This window comes from Hibiscus syriacus, unplaced genomic scaffold, assembly GCF_006381635.1.
Source record: "Hibiscus syriacus cultivar Baekdansim isolate YM2019G1 unplaced genomic scaffold, ASM638163v2 tig00016065_pilon, whole genome shotgun sequence".
In the NCBI taxonomy this organism is placed as follows: Eukaryota; Viridiplantae; Streptophyta; class Magnoliopsida; order Malvales; family Malvaceae; genus Hibiscus; species Hibiscus syriacus.
This window is the reverse complement of record NW_024062380.1, coordinates 1,082,734-1,106,291: the sequence shown is the minus strand read 5'-3', so window position 1 is coordinate 1,106,291 and position 23,558 is coordinate 1,082,734. Positions and strand designations below refer to the sequence as shown.

Here is a 23,558-nt window from a genome sequence, read left to right as displayed (position 1 = left end):
ACCAAAAATTTTAGAGTATAAATTCAACTTGACCCTACTCGACCTGATATAAAATAAGAAAATTAAAAAATAATAGAGAAAGGGGTATCATAGCAATTGTCCATAAATTTATTTGAAGAAATTACACTATTATCATTGGGTTGGATCAGATCAAAATTTTTTCACCTTTCACCTGACTCGACTTGACCCGACCCGACCTTACTACACTCCTTTATAAAATCTAACCCCACCGAATATAAAACTGATTTTTTTTAAAATATTACCCTATGAAATCAGATTATGTTAGAATCCGAGAGTTTCGAGTTAAATTATCATCATCCAAATTCTCCCATTGGAATTGTTTTTTTAATCAGCAACCTAAAGAAAACGGGAAACTAAAAACCCGTTATCTTGGGTTAAGGGTTTTACCCGCACAAAGCACAACCCACTACCAGTATTCTACCATGGCGCGATTCCGAAGATCCACTGTTCCGCGTCTCGTTTTCACCTTGTACTCCTCCAAAGCGGCGCCGTCCTCTTCTCCTTCCTCGACCGCCTCCCTACTCCTCGGGAACTTCAAGGTCCGTTAGTTCTCATCTGGCAGCGCCGATCGAGCAAAGAATGACAAAGAATCGGAATCTCAGCTCACATCGACTCGGGCAAGACCACACTCACGGAGCGGGTTCTCTATTTTACCGACCCGGATCCACGAGATCCACGAGGTTCGCGGGAAAGACGGCGTTGGAGCTTTACCGACCCGGATCCACGAGATCCACGAGGTTCGCGGGAAAGACGGCGTTGGAGCAAAGATGAATTCCATGGATTTATAAAGAGAGAAAGGAATTACTATCCAATCTGCTGCCACGTATTGCACCTGGAAAGATTACCATGTTCGTAGGATATACTAATTTGACCCAATTTTGATACAGTGCCTTTTACTCGTTTATTAAGCTGTGCAAAAATTTATCTGCTTTTTTAGATTAATATAATCGATACGCCTGGTCACGTTGATTTTAGTATTGAGTTGGAGAGGGCGCTGCGTGTTCTTGATGGTGCCATTTTAGTTCTGTGTAGTGTTGGTGGTGTACAAAGTCAGTCAATTACTGTTGATAGGCAAATGAGAAGGTATGTGGTACCGAGACTTGCCTTGATTAACAAGCTCGATCGAATGGGAGCTGACCCATGGAAAGTTCTCAACCAGGTACTTGTGGCTATATTAATGTAGCCTAATAGTTGTCATTGAACTTAAGTCCACACATTTAACAGTGGTATGCTGTTCATTTTGTGTCTATTGTCAGGCTAGGTCTAAGCTTAGGCATCATGCTGCAGCTGTCCAAGTTCCAATTGGCCTGGAGGAAAATTTTATGGGTCTTGTCGACCTTGTTCATCAAAAGACTTACTATTTTCATGGTTCCAGCGGGTTTGTTTCAATCTCACTGGTTTGCTTAAATTTTCGTCAGAGTGTAGAGCCTTCTTCTTTTCCTTGCCTTTTTATGGGTTTTATAATAACTATGGCAGAGAAAACGTTGTTACCGAAGAAATATCAGCAGATATGGAGGCTATAGTTGCTGAAAAAAGACGTGAACCAATAGAAATGTTTTCTGAAGTGGATGACAAACTTGCTGAAGCATTTCTAAATGATGAGCCTATTTCCCCTGCTGATCTTGAGGTCTGTTTGGAGACTGATGCCTTATTTACTTTTTTTTTCTATTAACATGAAGTGTTCCCGATACTGCTCATCTAGTGTCCCTTTTGAATTTATAAAATGGAAGAGAAATTAGCTTGCTTGCCTTTGTTGTTACTCGACCCCCTTCAAATATTTGGAGTCGGTACTTATTTCTGAAAATAGAACACGAATGTGATGGCTTTCACTGTATTTACAATGATCCTTCATGTTGAATGGTTTTTCATCATTAACTATATGTGCTGTATGGGTGGATTATGGAGGCCTTTTCTTGCCTCAAATTTTAAAATGGGAACTTAGTTTAACGTCGTAACATTTAATTTTCTAGTCTTAACCATACGATTCTATATGTTGCTACTTCTTTTTACTTGATTCTTTTTATGAACTTGATAAGAGTCCTAAAATTTGGAGCTTGCTTTGTGCAGGAACCAGTTCGTCGGGCAACCATAGCACGGAAGTTTGTTCCTGTATTCATGGGTAGTGCATTCAAAAACAAGGTATCTTTTTTATTGATTCTGATAAATTCACAGTCAACCAACTTGTGACAATAAAATAGTCACCAGAATTTCCCTTCTCATATTGTTGGAAAGAAAACAACATTGTTTAATATGTTTATTTATATGTACTAGATGCCATTTATTTTTTGGTTTCTCTTCTGCACAGGGTGTACAACCGCTTTTGGATGGTTTCTTAGTTACTTGCTCTGCCCAATTGAATTCAGTAACTATGCCCTTAATCAAACAAAGAATGAAGAGAAGGTATACAATTGATACTACATGTCCTCCCAGAAAAAAGTTCTGCTAAATCTGATCAGGGATTCCCCCCGTCTTCCGGTGTAGGTTATGTTGCCTGGAACTCCAGATGGGCCACTTGTGGCATTGGCTTTTAAGTTGGAGGAAGGGAGGTTTGGTCAGCTAACATATCTAAGTTAATTCTACTGCATCATTTTCCATCGTTGTAGTGTATTGGTATTTGGTGCTTATGCTAACAGTAATTTATATTTGTGAAGAGTTTATGAAGGCGTGGTTCAAAAGGGAGATTTTATCGTCAATGTAAATACAGGAAAGAAAATTAAGGTAAGTTAGCTTTTGTCTTTCATGTTCTTTTTTCATCCCTTTCTTGAGCTTCCATGTTGTGTGATCTTTTTGGGCAACACATGGTTCCTTTCTCATCTGTGTGGAACTACACATCCCATTTGATTATGTGGGGTTTTATTTGTTGCATATTTTTGTAATGGTATTAGTTTTGAGCTAAGAAGAGTTAGACTTAGATGGGCTTCCACAGATAACAAACTAAAATATGTTGGTTAGTATTTTGTGATTTTTTATAGGAACTAAAATCAGTTGAAATTTTGAAATGCTATTACCTATGAGGCTATGATGTACGTTCATTTATTTCCCACATATGCAAGTTAATTTCAGCCTGATTTGCAAATTGACTCTCCATAAAAATTGGGCGATTTTTTTTATTAATTGTTATGTCCAAATATACGGTTTTGTTTGGTCAGAACATGTGTCTTTATTGGTGTTCTGGTTTATGTGATACACTTCCATGAAGCTGAAATACCATTTTTTATTCTTTTCTAATGCAATTTGTTAGTTTATCTCCTCGTATCCTTGCTGTGTAACTGCTAACCTAATCTTTGGTGTTCAGAATGCAAGCTAAATATTTTTCATTTTGTCCCAGGTGCCTCTCTTGGTTCGTATGCATTCTAACGAAATGGAGGTTAGGCTTTTCCTGACTCAGTCTTAGTAATTATGTGAATGGTTAGATCTTTGAATAGTGGTTTTATTTAACATTTTCCCTTTGGGGTTTTTGTATGCAGTACATTCAAGAGCATATGCAGGACATTCAAGAGCACATGCAGGACAAATAGTTGCAGTTTTTGGTGTAGACTGTGCTTCAGGTCTTTCTCACTTTTCATATTCCTGCACAAGTAAAAGCTTTTAATTTTCCAATGTTTAAATTTTTTCAAGGAGCTTGACTACACCATAGCAATAGAAATATGAAACTGATTGTTGGTTAAGTATATGAAGCTATTATTTTCCCTTGAACAAAAAAAAAAAAGCTTAGAAAGCTTTCAGAATTTTGTCATAATGTATGGCTTTCTGTTTCAAGGTGACACATTTACTAATGGGTCTGTTAAATACACCATGACTTCTATGAATGTTCCTGAGCCAGTGATGTCATTAGCTGTTCAGCCGGTTTCGAAAGATTCTGGAGGGCAAGTGAGTCCCATATAAATGCTCATGTGCATGCAGTCATTGATCTCATTTGGTGTTAGCTAATGGTGAATCTTGTTTCCTTGAATTAGTTTTCAAAGGCATTGAATCGTTTCCAGAGATAGGGTCCTACATTCCATGTGGGTTTTTTTTTTATAATAATTGAAGGCCTCATTAAAAACCTCCTTCTTAATTAATGGAGCTTGAAAGAAAGCTCCTTAATCATTGGAAGGAGGAAAAGAGTGTCTTAAAATATCATTCATCAACTTAATTACATAAGATACAACCAGGACAGAACCCCTATCAAAAGCAAAAAAACCAAACAGAGCCCTTAAACAACAAAAAATAGCAACACTAACTTAGACTTGACCTCCTAAGCTAGGTCCCCATCAACTGATGGTGAGTCCTGATTGTCAAACCAGCGAAATTAATACAAAATAAGAGCCTATACAACCGTGTGGGTTTGGATGCTGAAAGTGGGCAGGTATGATATGGAAAATTATTTCCAATAATTCTTCATATACTATATACAACTCAATTTTTCATTTACAAACTTACAATGTCATTTTATTTATTTATTACATATTGACAATTATATCTGGAATGAGAGAGCTCCATTTGGACATATATATGGAAAGGATACGGAGAGAATACAAGGTTTAACCCGTTCTTTTGATGAGCATATAAGATAAGGTTTTAAGATTATTAGGATTGAGATTTTCACTTTTTTAGGATACTTTCAAAAACATTGCAGATAAGTGGGGTTATTTATTAGCAATCGACGAAAGTTGTCAGTCACCATCATCTTTTGATCGGGCAAAAATTCAAGTCCTCACAAAGGTTCATGTGAGAATTGATGAGACGTTGGAATTGAAGGTCGGTGACAACTCCTTCAAAATCATGGTGCATGAGATTGAGCCTTCATTCAAACCAAACTCTTGGGTCCTTGACGAAGTCGATTTTCAATAGATCTCGTATCTTCAATTGTGGCTTTGATTTAGCTTAAATGGTTGCAGGTGTTGGTTTTCTTTTGTGTTATGTTATTTTGCGTTGTTTTTTATCCTATTGTTGGAGGTGTAACTTAGAAATAGGGTGATTGTCGATTGTGGTTTTTGGTTGAGGATGTGAGAGTTTAAGGTGTTTGTTGTAATGGTGTATATCACCATAGGAGGATATTCCGTGTTTTCTTATGTATTGGGTATTATTATTAATAAACTATGAGATACACTTTTCTTCCTTCCAATGTTCGTTAACATACTTCTTAGTATGTGGACGAATACGAAGAGAGTTTTTAATAAGACCTCAACTTCTATAATAAAATAACTTATACTCCCTGAAAGCAGGTTGATGCAACTATTGGAAAGCCTCATGTGAATTTTAGGGATACTATAACTCAACGTGCTGAATTTGATTATCTACATAAGAAGCAGTCTGGAGGACAAGGTCAATATGGACGAGTATGCGGGTAAGAAGCAATCCCCCCAGGCCAGCGCTTATCTTGTGGAAACAGAATTTTCCAGCTATGGTAAACAGAGTTTTCCGGCTCTAGTAAACAGGGTTTTTTTATTCTAAAATTATTCTTATTCAAATAATAATTGCATATTACACAAGAGGATACATGAGATTTTTATATACATGAATTAGAGACCTAGATAAGATAGAAATAATCTTTTCTACAAATTAGAAGATAGTTTTTGAGATAAGTTAGGATTTAGAGTTTAACTTAAACACTGCTTACACTCCTTAAGCTGGGGAGTAAATATTGTGAAGACTCGGCTCGAATGTAATTTCGTCAAAGGTAATCCTTGGAAGTTCCTTGGTCAATGCATCTGCTAGCTGGTTTTGTGAAGGGACGTAGTTTAGTTTCATAGTTCCGCCATTTACTTTTTCAGCAATAGAGTGTCTGTCGATCTCTACATGTTTTGTTCTGTCGTGGTGCATCGGATTCTTTGCGATGCTTATCGCATATTTGTTGTCATTCTGAAGTTCAAAATTGTTGTTGTCGCACATCTCTAGTTCAGTTAAGAGTCTCTATAGCCAAATTCTTTCACACATTCCGAGTGTTATCGTCCTATATTCTGCTTTTGCACTGCTTTTGGAGACTACTGATTGTTTCTTGCTTCTCCATGTCAGTAGGCTTCCCCACACAAATGAGAAGTATCCCATGGTTGACCTTCTATCTGTTAGTTCTCCAGCCCACCTTGAATCTGAGAAGATTTTAACTGTTCTGTCTTCATGTTTTCTGAAAATCAACCCAAGTCCTGGTGTCATCTTTAGATATCTTAAGATTCGATTAACTGCCTCCAGATGTTATTCTCTTAGATCATTCATGCATTGACTAACAATGCTAACAGGAAAAACAATGTCAGGTCTAGTTAGAGATAGATAAATTAGTTTACCAACTAGCCTTTAATAACGTTCTTTGTTTACCGGGTTTCCATCTTTACTCAATTTCAAGTTAACTTCTATAGGAGTTTCCGAGGGCTTACAATTAGTCATTCCAGTTTCAGAAAGTAAGTCTAGAATATGTCGGTCTAGTAGAGATAGATAAATTAGTTTACCAACTAGCCTTTAATAACGTTCTTTGTTTACCGGGTTTCCATCTTTACTCAATTTCAAGTTAACTTCTATAGGAGTTTCCGAGGGCTTACAATTAGTCATTCCAGTTTCAGAAAGTAAGTCTAGAATATACTTTCTTTGATTTATGACAATTTCTTCTCGTGATCTCGCTACCTTCCTTCTCGTGATCTCGCTACCTCCATGCTTAGGAAATATCTAAGAGTTCCCAAATCTTTGGTTTCGAACTCTTTTGCTAGTAATGTCTTCAACTTCTCGATTTCTACCAAGTCATCACCCGTGATAATGACATCATCAACGTAGACAATCAAGATTGACTTCTTCTTATCAGGAGCAGTTTTTACAAACAAAGTGTGATCGGATTGACACTGTTTGTAATTGTCTTATAACATTACCTTCGTGAATCTATCAAACCAAGCTCGATGTGATTGTTTTAGACCATATAAGGATTTCAGTAATTTACATACCTGGTTATTTCCAGAATGAATTCCTGGTGGAACTTGCATATAGACCTCTTCTAAAAGATTGCTATTGAGAAATGCATTTTTTACGTCTAGTTTGTGAAGTATCCAATCCTTGTTCACTGCCAAGGATAATAGAACTCAAACAGTGTTAAGTTTTGCAACAGGAGCAAAGGTCTCCTGATAGTTAACTCTATAAGTCTGAGTGAACCCTTTTGCCACAAGTCTAGCCTTATATCTCAATTTTTCCATCTGCCTTGAATTTTACAGTAAAGACCCATTTGTAGCTTATTAGTTTCTTGTCTTTAGGTAGGTCAACGATGACCTAGGTTTTGTTGTTTTCTAAAGCTGAAATTTCTTCTTCCACTGTCGTCTTCCACTCAGGACTTTTTAATGCCTCTTCTATGGTCTCTGGAATGTGAATATGATCAACCTGAGCTGTGAAAGTCTTAAAACCAGACATTAGTTTCCCATAAGCAACAAATTTACTAATAGCATGAGTTGTACATCGTCTAACTCCCTTTCTTTGAGCAATTGGTAACTCACTAATATCAATTTCCACATCCAACTTACTTTGGTCGCTATCTCCTATGTCTGTCGATGGATTTAAACCCGGTTCTGGCTCTTGACAATGCATTGACTGCGGTGTGGAAGGTAGGGCTTGTTTGGGTCGTCTTTTGTAGAATATCAGTAGATGGTCTAGGTGTTTCATTAGAGTCGATGGGATTAATGGATTGATTTTCATTATCAGATGTGGTGTAGGAGATTGTGGAGTGGTAGTTTTTTCAATAGAAGATGGACTGATGGATAACTCAGTAATAATCGGTAAATATTGAAATTCAGACTCACTCTCCCCCTGGATTTCGGTTTTTAAGAAGAACGGTTTATCTTCTTGAAAAGTGACATCCATATATGTGAAGAACCTTTTTGTAGAAGGAGAGTAGCAATGATAACTTTTCTGGTGGGATGAATAACTAACAGAGACACACCGATCAAGTTTAGATTTATGAGGATTGTGGTCATGAACAAAGACAGTACAACCAAAGACACGAAGAGGTAAAAGGTTTGAAGTGATGGAATTTAGTGGAAAGGATATCCCGTGGACACTTAAAGGCAGAAATCTTACTAGGCAAACGATTGATTAGAAAAGTAGCAGTTAAGAGAGCCTCATCCCAAAAGTATTTTGGAACATTAGAAGAAAAAATGAGTGCTCGGGTTACCTCAAGAAGATGATGGTTTTTACGTTCGACGACCCCATTTTGTTGTGGAGTGTCGACACAGGAAGTGAGGTGGACTATTTTGTTTTCCTGGAGGAAGGATCCCAACAACTGAGAGAGATATTCCACACCATTATCAGATTTAAGGATGCCTATTGAACTTTGGAATTGTGTTTCAACCATTTTGTGGAATCGTTTGAAGATGGTACAACAACGAATTCCATATAACCCGTAACCCGTGAAGGTCCCCAAAAGTCGCTATGAATTAAGAAAAAAGGTTTAGGCGATCGAGAGGGAGGAGGATAAGAACTCCGAATGTGTTTTGCAAGAGAGCAAATGTCACAATAAAATGATGTGGAACTTTTATTGATAAATAATTTGGGAAACAATTTTGTAAGATAAGAAAAACTTGGGTGACCTAACCTAAAATGCCTTAACACAATGTCGGCAGCCACATCTGTGGGAGAAACTGAAACAAAAGAAGAGATAAATGGTGCAGGTGAGTGGTTGGGAACGAGAGTATAAGGAGAAGCGTCAAGGATGTAGAGTCCACTACGACACCTAGCATTGTCAATCACCATCCAGAGGTCAAATCCTGAAATTATCAATAATCTCGAGTAAAATGATGAGAAGTACATCCCAAATTGGCAGATAATTTGCTAACCGAAAGAAGATTGCAAGTCAAACTTGGAACAAATAGAACATTAGACAGAGTAATATGGCTATTAATGTGAATTGAGCCACTGCCCTTCACCGGTGATAGGGAGCCATCAGCCGTACGAACACTGCATGAGATACCATTTTTGTGAAATATGAAAAATAAACTGAAGTTGCCCGTCATATGATCACTTGTTCCGGAATCAACAATCCAAGTGACACACCTTGGTGATAGGGATAAGAAGGTAAAAGGAGAACTACCTTTTTTTTAAAGAGAGTACTTTGTATTAAAGAAGGTTACAAAGTACACCACCTCAAGGACTCATTAAAAAACCTCCCTAATCCTAAATGGAGGAAAAAGAGTGTACCTTGAGGTGGTAAGGATCAAAAGGCACAAAGCTGTAACATCACATAAACCATACCCCGACCCTACCACAACCCCAAAGCATTTCAAGAATAATACAACACAAACAAACCATTAAAATGAATTGAGAACTAAAACGAGATCAGACACCGACATCAAAACCAAAGGAACGAACCAACGCATCAAACAGAACATCAACCGCAACCAGACCTTGAACGAAGGCTAGCACTGAGTCATGAAGAACCACACTTGCTGAAATTGTTCCAATGAAGAAGTAAAGACGTGAAGCTCGAAAATCTAAAGAGCAAAGCAACCTTAAGAAAAAATGGCCATCGAATTGTAGCAGAACTACTATAGAGCACAACACCCAAACTAATACTAGCTGCCAACAAAACAGTCCAAGGACCGAAGCATAACACCAGAGATCAACGACTACACGATACTACCCAACTAACCTAATTCATCTGGCAAGAATGAAAAAGAAACCCAACAAGAATCATAACAATCAGCAACAGAAGCTTCCCGAATAAATAAGAGTTCACTCGACAAACAAAGAGGCAAAGCTTGCAGGACAACAAGCCGAATCAGCACCCAAATTGCAAAAGATACCACAAGACTCGTGCAAGTCTAATAAAACCCACAAAACCAATGTTCTCCTCCACCAACAGATAAAACGACCCACCAGACGGCACTATGGGCATATCGAATAAAACATTACCAAATGCCCCCATATTCCACCAACAGGAGCTGCATGCGGATATCAACTTTACAAGGCACCATCTTCACTTTTCTTTTAAAGTATTACATTGAAACATTCTTCAATAAAGTTTACCTCGAAACCAACATCTGCATCAGAACCCACCTGCAACCTAGGAAACATCTCGACAGCAACTACTGCTATAATCGCAAGTCCAACACTGACCGGAGAGCCAACAATGAATACACAGCAAAAACACACGCAGGAACGGACGGTGGACATCATCTATGAGCAACACCAAAGAACAAAAAGCTAGCCAAAGCAAACACAATACGCCTATAGCAAAGACACACACTCAACCTCGGTAGAACATCAAAGCACAAGAGCAACACCACCCACCACAGCACAGGCCACTGGGCAACCACACCCGCCAAACAGGGAACGGAGAAATGAAGTAATCCACCAGAAAGCAGCTTGTCAACCAAAAACACTTTAGCCACAGCAAAACAGACTAACAATAAAAATAAACTACTAAAAACTTTATACTAAAAAAATATTTCTAAAACTACTCCAGCTCCTCTTAAAAACCACGACTAACATCCTCAAGACCAAAGCCATAAACCACCACAACCCTTGACATTCACACACCAAACTCGTACTCGACTCCTTTTCTCTGAAGTAAACACACTCAAAACCTCACCTTAGCAACCCACTCTCTGCCATAAACCTAACCAATGAAGAGTATTTGTAGAAATAACCACAAACAACGCAACAGATTCCGACGAAAGACCTGAAACACTCTCCCACATGATGAAATAAGTAAAGCAAGCAATAGATAGGTTCACTATGACATTTACACAAACAGCTTGCATGCAGAAATAACTATCGCACTCTGGCTCCAGAAGCTAACTAGTAGCCCACGTAGATACTCAAGACTATGAAACTAATGCATACAAAACCATATCTGAAGCGTGAAACATCACTCGAATAGAAACAGGGATAACAACACAACCGGAAGATAGAGAAAAGATCTCACCAAGCGAGAAGAGAACACCCAAATAATCGAATAGCAAGTTTGGGGACGGAAGCCAAACGAACCCTAATCCCCCAAAACACCAGGGCTAGTCCGACCAATTCCTTATTCAAAGAACACAAAGAGATACAACGACACGGAGATGGCCTTTTGAGATCATGAGTGAAACAGTAGCGACACGGAAATGGCCTTTTGAAATCATGAGTGAAATGGTCAAGGGATAGCGTAAAGTAGGACAACGAAACAGCAAGATGAGAAACCAAAAAGATGAAATTTCTAGAGCGAGAGAGAGCTACCCTGTCTAAATTAGAATGATCACTAACAGTACAGGCAGACTTGGACGAAGAAGGATATGCCATGACTGTTGAGGAATTGGGAGCTTGGGATATGTCGCGAACTAGCAGGGAACAACGCTATAAGTGACAATCGAAGATTTGAGGAGATCGACGCTAGGATGAGTATCGAATGGGTTGTGCAGCGAGGAGACAGTGCTGGTCGGATAGTTACCAACAGTGGCAGAATAGGTACCAAACAGCGGCGGAACAGGTACCAAACAGCAGAACAGAAAGGTTGCAACTGTGATGAGGGCAGCACTGGACCGGTGGCGCGACAAGAACAGTACGGCGAGGAGAGCAGCGCTGCAACAGAAGCGGCACTGCTGTAGTTGCGCAACAAGGAAGACGGCACTGCGAAGGGGCGGTGCTGTAAAGGATTTCACAATTGGAAGGACGGCAGTGCACAGAAGGCACACTGCTAGTCGGAAGGATGACGAATGGCAGCGGCAACAAGGCTGGGATCGACGCCGGCGACTGATACCATGTAGAAACAGAGTTTTCTGGCTCTGGTAAATAGAGTTTTCCAGCTATGGTAAACAGAGTTTTTTTATTCTGAAATTATTTTTATTCAAAGAATAATTGCATATTACACAAGAGGATACATGGGATTTTTATATGCATGTATTAGAGACCTAGATAAGATAGAAGTCATCTTTTCCACAAATTAGGAGATAGTTTTTGAGATAAGTTAGGATTTAGAGTTTAACTTAAACACTACTTACACATCTTTCTATTGACATCTTAGTGATATATCTATCTATTTTAGTTGTGGTTCCTTGATGCCTGAATTTCATGTTTGATACTGTCCCCCCCACCGGGTTCTGGGTTAACTGTTTTATGTTACAAAATTTTGTTCTAATTTTCTTTGTACAAATTATGTGGCAAGGTTTTTTAGTCTTTTCTACCTTGTTCAATGATATGATCTGTTGATTTCTTGTATTGATAGGTGTGTCGAACCACTTACACCAGGGCCACTAGTTAAATTTGAGTTTGAAAACATGATTGTTGGACAAGCTATTCCATCGAATTTTATTCCTGCTATTGATAAGTGTTTCATAGAAGCTGCAAATTCGTGAGTGTATATCTTCGGTTTACATGCTTCTGAAACTCACATATATGCAATGACCACATTTTACATAGTTTCACTGAATGATTTTGAGGTTTTCCCCTTTTATTTTTATGTACAGAGGCTCATTAATTGGACATCCAGTTGAAAATATCAGGATTGTTACAACTGATGGCGCTTCTCATGCAGTAGACTCTAGTGAGCTTGCATTTAAGTTAGCTGCTATATATGCTTTCAGAAAGGTATGTCTACCAGGCTTATTATGATCGCTGTGAATTGATTACTTCTTTTGGTTTTCCTTCTTTTTATTCTTTCTGGCACACTATTGCGGGGTTTTCTTATTGACATGTGAAACAGTGCTATACTGCTGCAAGGCCTGTGATATTGGAACCTATAATGTTGATTGAGTTAAAAGTACCGACAGAATTTCAGGGTACAGTAGCCGATGATATTAACAAGTTAGTCACTGCCTTTTTCCTTTAATGATTTTTGGACTTGGCAATTCTTTGATCTTCAACCTTTCTCATCTGAATTTCTACATGTCTGTGTGTAGGAGGAAAGGTGTTATAGTTGGAAATGATCAAGATGGAGATGATTCTATAATTACTGCGAACGCAAGTAAAAAAATTCTACTCTTGAAAGCTTGGCTTAGCTGATTTTTGTATTGCAGTATCTGGATCTTGTTTATCTTCTTTGTTTTGGATTAAACCAATCCTACAAGTATTGTGGATAAATTTTGAAGTTGCTTTTTTTTATATAGGAAATAGGCCTCGTTAAAAAACCCCTTCATATCCTACATGTTATATCAATAACATGAAGGACATAGGAAGGAGGAAAAGAGCACCTCTGAATTTTATTCCTCTGAATCATAACGTACAACCAATTCCTAATCATATACTGCTTGACATAAGATTTAAAAACATAAAACATACTGCAGCAGTAAAACCAGAACCCTAACCGAAATTATATAAGATTGAAAACACAATAAGACTGAAAATACAATTCCCTACAAAAGTGGAAACAATCCCTACACCTCAACACAGCCAACACAAGTCAAATAATCAGCCTATCCCATCTTTAGCTAATTTGTCAGCTTCCCATTTTTTTGACATAAGTTGCTTTTAAGTTTGCCTGAAAAAATTATGAATTACCTTTACCATTAAGTTAATCACAGGCTCGTTTTTCTTATTGATTTTCTCTTAGATTGAAACAATCCTTTATTCATTGAGCACAATTTGTTAATCGTATAAAGTACATGATATTTGTAGACCTTCTGGTTGTCTGACATTTGAGCATCAATGTCATGGTTATTTAAAGGAATAAAGCAACATTTTGTCCCTGAACTTGACAACTTTACCCGACTTGGTCACTAAACTATTTTTTTGGTACACATTAGTTCAGTAACTTGACAATTTTCCTAACTTGGTCTTTTTGGTGCACATTACCTCTGGAGCTTGACAACTTTTTCAGCTTGTTGATTCTGTGTCACACGTTTTAGTCCTTAACGAAATCAGAGTTCAGAGACAGAATAATTTTTAGGGATTAAGTTGGGAAAATTTTCCAAGTTCAGTGATTATGTGGTCAAAGAGAAGGTTCCAGGGCTAACTTGGGTGAAATTGTCGAGTTCAGGGGCTAAATGTAGCTTTATCCCTTGCTTAAATAAAATTGTTTAATTGCATACCGTGTTATTTCATGCTTATGCCATGAGTTCATGTATAAACTTGATTGGCCATACATGGCAATGCTGTCATTGCGCTATGCTGGTTTCTCCTTTCTCCAGACAGCTGAAAAATCATTTTCACGTCTTGCCAGGTACCATTGAACAATATGTTCGGCTACTCAACAGCACTTCGATCGATGACAAGTAAGACTTGAACCAATTCACAGATGCAGCATTTGAGGTTTCCCTCATTCACCTTATATGTATGGTTTTTGTGTGTTCACAGGGTAAAGGCGAATTCACAATGGAATACAAGGAGCATTTACCAGTTTCTCAGGACGTGCAAATACAGTTAGTAAACAATTACAAGGCCAATAAAGGAGCGGAATGAACGGTGAGATTCATTTAGGCTTATATGTTTGATCATACAGTAACATTTTTGTAACCCTTAATTTCTTGGCCTACATCTGATATAGGACATGCTCTGTGTTTGGATAGTGTATCATATGACTTGTATTGAAACAATAATATATAGTTTTAATGCAATGTATTAGATTCAAACTGCTTAAAACTAGTGATGTCGTTTCTAAGCTCAGCAGTTTTAGTATTTCAGTAAAAATTGCATTGTTAATTGGATTCTGGTGGTAAAACAAATTAACCCCACTTGCCATTGTCTTCAAGAAATTAGACATCAAGGAGTTGGTCAGATGCCCTAATTCATAAAATTAAGTAATATTATGAATCGTAGTTAGTGTAACAAATTTAAGGGTAAACTAAGTATTTTAGTCATTTTATGTATTCTCGCGGTTCTTGTTTGGTGATTTAATTATTTTTCTTTTAAATTATATTTAATGTTACGTTTTTATTTGATTTTGGTCACCTGCAGTTAAAATATAGATAAAACCATCGACTTGATAGTGTTTTTTTTTAAATTCAAAGACGATGTCTTATAGTAATACGTCAGCATCAATGTTGATTTTTTAATGATAAGTGATCATAACATAATTAAAATATAATGTTATGTGTGGTTTTGAAAGTGATCACGAAATTGCGAGAATAGATAAATTACTTATACATGTAATTTTTGGATTTTGGTTTACGTTTTTATACTATCTAACTGGTGGTAGAGTGAGGAATTAAAAACTTACTGGTGTCAGACCTTAAATCTATGATTAGTTAGACTTGAATATCAATTCAACACTTAACCATAAGATCAAATTTTATACTTACTAAATTATAGATGAAAATAGTATTTAAATTAAACTAAAGCTAAGACTAATTAATTAATTTTTTTTTAAAAAAAAAAGCACGCCAACCATTTGCAAAAGAATCTTCTTTCACTACTGATAAGAATGAATGTGGATTTTTTCACTACTGATAAAAATGAAAGTGGATTTTTTCACTAATAAAAATAAAAGTGAAAATTCTATAGTTGAAGGACTATTTTATAATTTGTGATAATTGATGGACTTAATAAAAATTATCCTATAGTCGAGGGATTATTTTTGTATTTTACCCTAATTTTTTTCATAATAATAACATAAATATTTATATTCTTTCCGTCTCATTAAATTTGTCCATTTTGAATTTTGAATTTTGAAATTATCTTATTCAAAATATTTTATTATAAAAGTTAACAAATAGCAATACTTATATTTCCTTTTTATCCTTTTATTATATTGTACCATCAAATTAAATCTATCAATGATATTTTGGGATCATTTTATCATTTCTCTCATTTTATATGACTTGATATGTTTTTTGGGATAATTTTATCATTTCCCTTGTTTTATGTGACTTAATATGTGATCAAATTAACTTTCTAAAACTATATATTTAGTCAATTATTGATATAAACTCGATTATGTGTTTCGAGTCATATACGTTATTGCCCGATCGTGATTCTAGTAAGAAACTTCGCAGTGCTTGAAATGATTCTGAAAGTGCAAAATTAATGTTGTGAATATGAGATAAACAAATAAAGAATGAAATTGAAAAGGATGTGGATGTGGATGGATTTGAAGTGGTTTGCAAATGAAAGAAGTATGGTGGTGATAACGGTTGAATGGATGTAACGAAAATAGTGAAGGATGGTTGTAGTCGGCGAGGAGGATGATAGAAATTCAAAGGATGGATTGTGAACTGCTAGTTATATATACCTAAGAAACAACAATATAATATGATGGAATCGAGGTGGAAGAGGATGGAACGTGACCCACTAGCTATAGGTGAGCTAGGAACCAACGTTATAATAAAATGAAATGGAGGAAGGCTTCAAGACTGACAAGAAACCGATAGAGTTCTAATCCAAGAACTAAAATGAAAGCAACCTTTCAGATAGTTTATTATGGAAAAAGTTCCAAGTACAAATGCCATGGAGGTGTCTATTTATAGTGTTGATAGACACCATATGAAGAGTTTTTACAATTAAAATAAAATGATCAACTAAATGCAATTGAATTCAATTAATTGTCATTCTTTTTATCCTTGGATGGCTGACCATGTAGATTGAAAATGGATGAATTAAGCTTTAATTTGAGATAATTCTAGCCTTAAATTCGTCCAAAAAGGAGGGGTGACTCTTGGGCTACCTTGCTTTGCTTGCAAATGGAAGAAAAGAGGATAAATGAAGTCATATGATGAATGTGGACATCCTACATGTCCAAATCAGCTTGTCTCTTCAAATTCCTTGCTGATTTTATCACTTAATTTGGTGTTAAATGAAATAAAATCAGCCTTCATTGCTTGTTTCCTTGTAGAAAATGATCAGCCTCCAAAAGATGATAAAGACCTTGAATGCTAAGTTTTGAATACTAGTTATTGCATGTCTCCTTGCTTGAACATGAGTGGCCTTCAATGGGTGATAACATCAACCTTGAATGTCTTGAATTGGTGAATTAAGATGGCCATCAATTGTTTGACTCTTGGTAGAAGATGAAAGGACTCTTCCTTTGCTCAAACTCATCCAAATCATCCTTGTATAAAATTCCCGTAATGAAAATTCTAGCCTGCATTGTCTTCAGTAAATCGATCATATCTCAAGCTCCCGATATCGGATTGAGGTGATTCGAAAGGCGTTGGAAAGCTAAGAGATAGAGGAATAATTTCCAATTGATTTATGGACCCAAAAACGTATGTATCAGATCCATAATTAGAAGACATTCTGAATGATATTCTTGCATTTGTTGAAACCGTTCAACTTCTCTCATGCACCTAGACACAAAGGTGAACTTTATTCAATCTTTAATTGAAAACATGCATGAAACAATTAAGAGTTAGGCTAATAAATGAACTAGTTTAATGAATGAACTAGTTTAATTAATGAACTAACTTTATTCAATGAACTAGATGCATGAATGAAGTAGTTTACTAAATTATCTAAATATGCATAAATGAACTACTTCCCTAAATGAACTAGATGCTTTAAATGCAATTCATTTTTAAATGAACAACACAGTTATTAAATGAAATGATTGTCAAGCAACTAATAAAACTCATGCAAATTCATGCAGTGAATGATATCATATGATAAGCATATCCTAAGAGGTAAATACAAACATATGATAAAATATAGTACATAAATGAGCATGTATAGGATGAAGTAAGGTAGAACTCCCTTTGAATCAGCCTTGGTGAAGTTCAATGATTTAATAAGATCAAGACAAAATTAGGGCTGATTGGGATCACATAAATAATTTATCAAAAATAATGAGACTGAAGTTGTATCATTTTAACAAAATTTCTAACCAATTTAAAAAATTGTTTATTTTATTGGATAAATAAATTAGAAGTTTATTTTATATAAGAGCGTTTGGTAAAAATATGGGTGTTAGAATTTTTGACCATGTAGAAAATTGGGTGGCGACTTCAAACAACACCCGGGAATCTATATGTACAATGTAGGATGATTATTTTGGGATGATTATAACAAAATATCTATTTAAAATATTCTCAATCATTTGAGAATGAATGACATCGTATTTCTTTCCTAACAACGAAATTGAAATGACCAAACGTTCAAACAATCGGCGTGGCATTTCCATTGTTGTTTAATCATCATTTAATGTGAGGAAAGCTTTCTCTAACTATGAATGATCCCTTCTTAAAATGATCAAACTTTAAACCACCACTAGGGCTGTAAATGAGACGAGACAGATCGCGAGCTACTTGAGATCGACTCGGTCAAGGCTCGGTAAATACTCGGATCAAATGGACTCGACTCGAACTCGAGCTCGACTCGAATTCTTAACAAGCCGAAACGAGCTACTTGATACTTCGAAAATCTCGTGAGCAATTCAAAAATATAATATATTAAGATTTTATTTTTAAAAAAATAAATTATTAATAATATTAATATTTATGTGTTGATTTTTTTTTAAAAATACAATAAGGCTTTCATGTATTTAAGGTTCAAGTTTGAGTTTGAGTTTGAGTTTGAGTTTGAGGATTCAATCTTGTTAAGTTTAAGATTTTTTTTCATTTTGAGCCTTTTCGAGCTACTCACGAGCTTCAGTTCAGGATTTTGAGTTCAAAGATTTTAAGCTCGCGAGTTTTCGAGTCGAGTCGAGCTCCATTTCAGAGTTTTCGAATCGAGCTCAACAATACTCAAGCTCGACTCGGCTCGTTTACACCCCTAACCACCACCCTTTCTCCTGTTTCTTTTTATTGCCTCGTAAATAAAATTATTAGCAGCAAACAATCACTACTTTTCATGTGAATTTTAAGTAGTCTAGATTTCTATTTTCCTTTTGGATTCCATTGGGAATGGATCAAACAGATAAGAGGAAGTTTCAGTGGGACCAGAGATTTTAAGAGTACCACGTGGCATAAGCTTTAAACTGTTGACATTGAAGAAAAAAGAAAACAGTCGACTATCGTGTAATGGGGTTGTGATGAGTTATAAAGGTTCATTCCTTTTGATTTGAACGGAAAATTACGATAAGTGGTTTTGTAAAGGATATAGAAAGTAGTTGATCTGAAGAAAATGATGAACAATGAGAGAGACTGAGATAGATTTATATCGAGATAAAGTATTTTCTTTAATTTTATATGGTGGTTTATATATGTTCCTTTAATATTAATGTCATACTTAAGGTGATGATGACTATTTGTAAATCAATAGGGTGAGTAATCTGACTGCCATATAGTTTATTCAGTTGTTGATGAGATTGACAGTGGTATGTCAAACAATTGTACTCGTACGGAGGATATAGAATTCTAGAGGCTTGTAGGAACTTCGAAGGTCTTGGTTGGCAGATGATTGGCACCGAATGTGTGGTTTGTAGATGAGGCTCAGAGGAGGTACAACACTTGTCCTTGCATTGATCGAGAGAATGCCATACAGTGGCTTGACTTGAGACTGCCCGTTTAACTTTTATCATTAGTTGGAACAGAGACATCTTTATGTCAAAGATGTAGTGGGGGATCTTGACATTAATTTTTTTTTATATATTTTCCTAAATCTCGATAGTTGGATGTATTATTTTCTCAATTTTTATGAAAATCAGGTAGAAATATTTTATATTGACGAAGTTATTTAAACGCCTATATGCATGTACAACACAGAATTCTCAACTTTTTGATGAGACAACGGAGAAAATGGCAGCATCTCGATGCTCTGTGAGGGCAATGGATAAATTCCGACAGTCGTAGTGCAGGCATCTCAGTTATCTTTGGTCGGTCATCAAAGACATAGCAGAAAAGTCCCCTTAATTAAGGTGGACCAGAGGTATCTTAGCGCTCTTGGACATAGAGAAGGTAACTCGACATCCTCATAGAACTATTGAAGGATGGGCAGAGGCATATTCACCTTTGTAGAAGCAATGAGGGATTCTATTTTCTAAGGAAAAGGTATCTCGACACTCATAAAAACAATGTAGAAATTTCTATTGATGGAGTAGAGACATCTCAACACTCTTTGGGTGATTCCTTAAGCTAGAGTGGAAGGCAACTCGACACCCTTAAAGAAACTCTGCAAGAACAACGTAGGCATCTCAACGGTAAATATATAACAAATAAACTCTGGTCTTCTAGAAAAATATTGTAGAGAGGGTAGAGGCATCTCAACACTATGTTAGTAGCAATGGAGAGACTCTTATTGCTTCGTGAGACTAAGCAAATATATTTAGGACTATATGGTGAATTAATAGTCTGATGCTTAGTGAGATCGAACAACCATACTTAAGTCTATATGGTGAAATGATATTTGATGCTTAGTGAGACCGAGTACATCTACTATTATTAATGCTAGATTGCTTAAGTCACACCAGATATTATTATATCATATCACTTTATTTCTTAGTGAGACTGGATGATATTATTGTGTTTTCGTATGGTTATCATTGAATATTTTTCATTTTCGATTATTGTCTAATGTGATTTGAAATTGAATAATTTATCATTGTTGATACAATTTCATGATTAAGTTATAGGAAAAAGGATTATATTATACATGAGACTTGTAGCATCAAATGATATTTCATTGATTGACCTTAAGCATGATAAACCTTTAGATAGAGAAACATGTCTATACTCACTCCTCATTGCTTATACGTCTAGCATGCTTATTTTTATGAATATCAAAATATATATATATATATTAGATTAGTAGTGTGCTATTGAGCTTGTAAAGCTCAACGTTCGTAAATTAGTATACCAATGTTGTTCATGAAGTATCGTTATTGTGATATTTCATTATACATACCAGAGTACAATATTTGATTACTTTAGCGGGCATGCTGGTTCAAGCGGTAAGTAGAAAATCCCTGCTTAGAGACTCACCCACTAAAACTAGAAGTGTGACATAGATCAATCTGAATTAATCAAGATAAAACCTTAAAATTGGGAAGACAAAAAAAAAAAAAGCCCATATATGTATTTGGTCTATAACTCTTGTAATCACCAATTTTATCCTAAAAAAATTTAATTAATTTAAAATGCAAAAAAAAAAAAAATCATTACAGCCATACCCGGCTACCATCGAATCCTAGCAGCTCCCATCCACTCAGTCCACCCACATGCCACCACCATGCCTCACCATATCCTCATCATCAAATCACATGCAATAGGAACCAATTGTAATTTAGGAACCAATTGTAATTTTTTTAGGATTGTAATGGGTGGATATATAAACCTAAAAAAAAAGAGGGGGCTCTCTTTTTTTCCTTCACACAAAGAGTAGGGACTCTTCCCTGATTCATCTTCCCCATTCTTACAAAAACAGAAAATGTAATATATTTTTCATTTCTTTTATAAAGAAGGAATCATACAAACGTTTCAATAAAAAAGGTCTTTGTTCTTTATTTTTTCCAATAGGCCATCTTTTGGTGATTTTGGAATCAAAATATCTTAGAAAAGGAAGAAACGTAGTCGGTTTTATCTTAGTTGAGTGGTCACCGGTCTCAAAGTCGTTCGTCGTCGGCTTTGGATCATCATGAGGTTGGCGTGGCCCCGTCGGGGTCGAGTTTATGTCTAGGGAAACTCTCAAACGAGAGTGGAGAAGATAGAAGAAGAAAGGTAGTGGCTTTGAGCGTTTTGGGGTGGTTTAGCCTCCGTTTTGGCCTCCTCGGTCTTCGGTCGGAGCATGAGATGGCCACCCAACCGGTGGCTGACGTAGGAGCTTGGTGATGAGCGGCGCCGCATGTGAGTGAGTGAGCAGAGGAATTTAGTTTTTCTGTTTAGTTTAGGTTTAGATTGCATATATTATGTTCATACTTAGGTTTTTGGGTTAATTCTCCCTAGGTCCCCCATATTTAGGCCAATTTTCCATTTTGATCACTAGTTTTTAGGGTCAAATCACCATTTAGGTCCTCTGAACTTTGCCTTTTATACATTTTAGTCATTAGATGCATGTGTTGTTTATTTATTACGATTTGACATCCTATTGCATTTTATTTTAATTTGATCATCATATAGGGTTATGATTTATTAACAATTAGTCAATTTTTTTAATTTATTTCATTTTAGTCACTAATTAGTTATGTTTTCTTTATTTATTCATTATTTTGATGTTGTATTTTCAATTTATGCATTTTGGTCACTGTTTTTTCTGGTTTAACTACTAACTTTTATTTTATTGCATATTAATCATTGTTATATTTATTTATTTATTGTTATTATTCGAATCGACCTTGTGGTGACCCGATCCTGGGTACGATCCACATTATTATAGTCCAGACTCTATTAACATCTATCCACTAACCACTAACCGCTAAATTGTTATTTAGTTATTTATTTATTTTATGTTCAAACCATAGTACGACCTTGCGACAACCCGACCCGGGGTACGACTCGTATTATTTACGGTCCGGGTTAAACATTAAAAATTAACGATAATGTTTTATTTTTATTGCAATTTTTATTTCTATTATTTAATTTTATGCTTAAATTTATGCCTTTTATTTTTTTCTTTATTTTTTTCTGCTTATTCTATTTTAGTCCTAAAAATATGTATATGCATGTTCCATAGTTTTTATCAAGTAATTTCTTTTGTTATCTTGCATTTTGATCCTAATTTAGATTACCATATCTTTAAGTTTACTTTTTAAATTTAGATTCCTTTTGATTTAGTTCCTAGAGCTTTTAATTTATTCAGGTCAAATAATTAATTAAAATTAATTATGATTAATATTAGAGCCTCCATCTTAGGCCTAATTTTACATTTACTCCTTAAATTAAGAAAATTCTTAATTTGGTCATCGCTTTTGCTCGAGGTTCCAAATTAATTCCTCGAATTGCATAATTGATTAAAATTAATTTAAGTTAATGTTAGAACATCTACTTTAAATCAAGATTTCAATTTAGTCTCTTTAATTTAGGGGAGTAATGAGTAAAATCAAATAGGATTAATATTAGAGCCTACATTTTTAGGTTTATGGCTCTATTTTCTTTAATTTTCATAATTTGACACTTTAAGATAAAGAAAGCCTTAATCTACCCTTAGTTTAATTAGAGTCAATAAAAATTATTTGATTGTATCATGTTTTAAAACTTAAGGCAATGTTCACTTATTAGGGAGTCAATAGTATATCTCTCGCAAATATTCTAAGGGATGACTATTAGTAATTCTCGAAATAGGTCGACATCCTTTTCAAGACCGCAACACGATTTTTAAAATATTGAGGAAATCTTCGGTTATTGGGCACAATATCCAATCTCTCGTATTCATGCTAGGGAGCGACTGTTATAGACTTTAATAAACAAGTTTGCATCTATAATGATTTTTAAATTAGATAAAGTTCAAACTAAAAAAATTCATTTCTAAATATAGGGTAATCAACTAGGTACCAATTTTTTGGAGCTGTGGGGGTCATGAAACTCCGTAAAAAGACTATATTTTATGTCTTTTTAATTAGGTTATTGTTTGTCAAAAGATATTTGTCATATCATTTTAGGTACATTTAGGACATATTTGCATACAGTGAATAAGTTTTGCTGAGGCAAACTTTATTTGGCTTAACTGAAGCTGCTGAGGAGGAAGGTTGTTTGTTGGTTGTGTTGATGCAGGAATTGACAAAGGAAGAATTCATTTACCGAGGCAAATTAATTTGCTAGGTCACGAGGAACATAAGAAGATGACAGTGAGGAACAATTTTTCTTGCCAAGGCG

The 23,558-nt window shown here is 35.7% G+C and overlaps 1 pseudogene; it reads left to right on the top strand.

Moving 5' to 3' along the window:
* The first annotated feature begins 964 nt into the window (after window positions 1–964).
* Window positions 965–14,433, top strand: LOC120208220 (annotated as a pseudogene).
* Window positions 14,434–23,558: the final 9,125 nt, after the last annotated feature.